The sequence below is a fragment of the Canis aureus genome, chromosome 10 (genome assembly GCF_053574225.1).
Source record: "Canis aureus isolate CA01 chromosome 10, VMU_Caureus_v.1.0, whole genome shotgun sequence".
NCBI classification, from domain to species: Eukaryota; Metazoa; Chordata; class Mammalia; order Carnivora; family Canidae; genus Canis; species Canis aureus.
The window spans coordinates 22401209-22405331 of record NC_135620.1 but is presented as its reverse complement, the minus strand read 5'-3'; the positions used below and the strand labels follow the sequence as shown (position 1 = coordinate 22405331).

At 39.8% G+C, this 4123-nt stretch overlaps 1 non-coding gene across 1 annotated transcript; it reads left to right on the top strand.

The window, feature by feature from the left end:
- The first annotated feature begins 1448 nt into the window (after window positions 1–1448).
- On the top strand, window positions 1449–1556 carry LOC144322900 (U6 spliceosomal RNA). The gene has a single exon (XR_013388497.1). It is a non-coding gene; the product is annotated as a U6 spliceosomal RNA (small nuclear RNA).
- The last annotated feature ends 2567 nt before the right edge of the window (window positions 1557–4123 follow it).

Genomic DNA, 4123 nt, shown 5'->3' with positions numbered 1-4123 from the left:
TTTTCTCTCCTTTCTTAGTATATTAGTTATACTTCTTTTTAACTCTTTTTAGTGATTGCTCTGTAGTTGGCAATGTATGTTTACAACTAATCCAAGTACATTTTTAAATGACACTCTGCTGCTTCAAGGGTAAGGTGAATACCTTATAATAACAAAATAATCCTGATTCCCCCTTTCCATCTCTTGTCTTGTTGGTATTCATTTAACTTGTATGTAAGTATGCTTATGTATGTACATGTATATTTATATATATTTACATATAAATATAAGTAATCAAATATATGGTTGCTATTGCTTTAAACAGATTGTTATGTTAGATTAAGAATAAGAAAAATAAATGTTTTTATTTTGCCTTCACTATTCCTTCTCCAGAGTTCTTCCTTTCTTTTTTTTTTTTTTTTTTAAAGATTTTATTTATTTATTCATAGAGACACAGAGAGAGAGGCAGAGACACAGGCCAAGGGAGAAGCAGGCTCCATGCAGAGAGCCTGAAGTGGGACTCAATCCAGGATCCCCAGGATCACACCCTGGGCTGCAGGCAGCACTAAACTATCCTTTCTTAGTATAGATCTGAGTTTTGTCATTTTTCTTTTCTAAAGAATTTCTTTTTTTTTTTAATTAGCATTTTTGCATGGCAGGTCTATAAATTTTGTCTGTTTGAGAAAATCTTTATTTCTCCTTCAGTTATGAAGGATAATTTTACAGGGTATAGAATTTTAGGTTCATGGGAGTTTTTTTCTCTCAAGATGTAAAATATTTCACTTTGCTTTCTTTTTTGCCTGCCTGGTTTTTAAAGAAAAGTAGGTATAATTCTTTGCTCTTCTATAGGTGAGGTTGTTTTTTTTTTTTTTTTTTTTTCCTTCTGAGTTCTGTTAGGATTTTTTCATAATTTTTTTCTGTAGTTTGAAAATAGTATGTCTGTGTGTATTAGGGTGGGGGCATTTTTCATGCTCAGTGGTCTCTGAGCTTCCTGGATCTATGGTTTGGTGTCTGACATTAATTTGGAGAGTTTCTCAGTCATTTTTTTTCAAATGTTTCTTCTCTTCCGCTTTTTGTCCTTCTGGAATTTTGATTATGCTTATGTTACACCTTTGGTAGTTGTCCCACAGTTCTGGATATTTTCCTTTTTTTTTCTCCACAGAGACTTTTATTATCATTGCTTTTCAGTTGTGGTGGTTTCTGTTGAGAAATCCTCATGCTCAGAGGTTCTTTTCCTTTCCTGTGTGCAGTCTATCAGTAAGCCTGTCAAAGATTTTTTTTTTTACTACACTTTTTTTGAGCTCTAACATTTCTTTTATTGTTCATTCTTAGAGTCTCCATCTCTCTGTTTATCCATTATTGCAAGATGTCTCCTTTGTCAGAACCTGCAGCATCTTTTTTTTTTTAAGATTTTATTTATTCATGACAGACAAAGAGAGGCAGAGACACAGAGGGAGAAGCAGGCTCCCGTGCTCGCTTCGGCAGCACATATACTAAAATTGGAACTATACAGAGAAGATTAGCATGGCCCCTGTGCAAGGATGAGAAGCAGGCTCCCTGGGAGGAGCCCGATGTGGAAGTCAATCTCCAATTCCAGGATCACGCCCTGAGCCTGAGACAGACACTCAACTGCTGAGCCACCCAGGCATTGGGAACCCTTAGCATCTTAATTGAAGTTGTTTTGAACTCCTAGTCTGATAGTCTCAATGTCATGGCCATATCTGAGTCTGGTTTCCAGGCTTGCTCTGTCTCTTCCAACTGTGTTTTTGGCTTTTTAGGTTGTCTTGTCATTTTTTTCTTGATAGCCAGGCATATGTACTAGGTAAAAAGAACTGCTGTAAATTGCCCGTTAGTAACATGGTGGAAAGGTGTGTCAGGAGGGAAGTATTCAATAGGCCTACAAGGAGCAGGACTTACTACTCATAGGCAGCCTGTGAACTTCACACATGCTTCTCGGTCCCCATGCATCTTATGTGGGACAGGATGGCTAGAATGGCCTGGAATTAGGTTTTTTTCCTTCTTCCACTTGGAAGGCTCGAGCTGCTTGGAGCTGGGTATTTCTCTTTTCCCAAGTCAGTTACACTCTGATAAAACTGCAGCAGGTTGGGCTTTGATTAAATAGTTTTTCCTGAGGGCAGGCCTTGTAAAGAAGAAATAGAAGGTTCTGGCGTATTTCAGGATGTTACATTTCCCTTACCCCTGCTGGAAGCACAAGATGGTTGTTCTCTTATATTCCACTAAGAGGAAATAGTGAGCTTCTGGAGACAAAACTCAGAAAAGTATGAAGCCCCCTGATGACGGAGCTTCTTGGATTTTGATCTCTCAGGCTTGACAGTGGTGAGCCTCCAGCAGTTCCTCATTGAGAGTTCAAGTTTCCCTACCTCACCACTGGTTCCTGCAGAGTAATTTTATTTTTACTTCTGATTTTGAAGTTCTAATCACATGGCTCAAAAATCAAAACTGTATAAATGAAAAAAATTCAGTGGAATGCCTCAACCCCCCTCACAAATAATTGGTTTTATTAGTTTTCTGGTGTATCCTTTCTGGATTTATGTAAATATCAGAAACTATGAGCATGCAGTTTGATTTTGCTCTCCTTCCTGCATTTGACATAGCATCCCCTACACCTTTTGCATCTTGCTTTTTCTCACCTATCTTTATTAAGATCTTTCTCTATTCACACTTACATTTCTTGGAATATTTTTGAAAATAATTTTTATGACTTTTTTTCTCTGCATTTCTTCTCTTCCCTCTTATTGGAACTACTTTTTTTTTTTTTTTAATTACATATCTCCTAGTGTGCTCTTATTTTCTTTTTTCCCCTTATGTTCCATCTAAAAATGTTCTCTCCTCTGGGATATTTCTATAAGATGGGATCTCCCATCCCAAGGTATTGTGCTCTTTTCGGAATGTGTCTGTGTGTGTCTAATAGCACTGTGTTCTTGTTTCATTGATGGGATGTCTTAGCAATCTGTGAATTTTATTGATAGTTTTTTTTCTTTTTTTTTAAGTTTCTGTCTTCATAGGAAGTCTATTTCCTTCATGTTTTTTCTTTTTAATTTAATTTGATCTTTTTTCTTTCATGTTACAGGTATTTCCTTGGATCAGGTGATCCTAAATTCTGTGCTCATATTTAAGAGTCAGAGGTACTAAGAGCAGATTGAAGCCAACAGAGAGAGAGAGAGAGAGAGAGACAGAGAGAGAGAAAGACAGAGACAGAGAGGGAGGGAGAATGTGTATAGAGGTGGGGGGAGTTCACCATAGAGCAACTGGCTTGTGTTTATCTGGGGGACCTTCCATGCCAGCTTCATTGGGCCATTTTTTGACAGGTTGGCAGATTCCCCAAAGAAGAATCTCCCTGTCTCCAGCCTGGGCTAACAGCATTTTGGCAGCCAGGGGCAGGTCGGGCATGGGGGACCTCAGCATCTGCTAATTATTCGCTTAGTGCCCTAATTTCAGCACAAGTAAGCAGCCAGATGCCCTCTTCAGAGAAAAAATACTTCTGTCTTCTGCTGGAGTGGAGGCCTTCAACTTTGAGGAATGGAAATGGGGATCAAACTGCTTTTTAAAAAAATTTTATTTAAAAAAAAAAAAAAATTTTATTTTTTAAAGATTTTATTTATTTGTTTGTTTGTTCATGAGAGACACGGGGGGGGGGGGGGCAGAGACACAGGCAGAGGGAGAAGCAGGCTCCATGCAGGGAGCCCAATGTGGGACTCGATTCCTGGACCAGGATCACGCCCTGAGTCAAAGGCAGACACCCAAATGCTGAGCCACCTGGGCATCCCCGAACTGCTTTTTAAATCAAGTTTCAACCTATTTTCAGCATTCCTCATCCAGAGGTGCTTGGTCTTCTGCCACTGCCTGAGCATGTGGGGGCATCTCTCCATCAGTGTAGGCCTCAACAATCTGCAGCTGGTTTAGGATTTCCTTTTCTTAGTTTAGCCAGACTGTCAGCCTGTTGTCATTCTGCTTTCCACCTTTCAAAATGCTCTTGCTCGGGGGATCCCTGGGTGGCTCAGTGGTTTGGTGCCTGCCTTTGGCCCAGGGCTCAATCCTGGAATTCGGAATCGAGTCCCGCATCGGGCTCCCGGCATGGAGCCTGCTTCTCCCTCTGCCTGTGTCTCTGCCTCTCTCTCTCTCT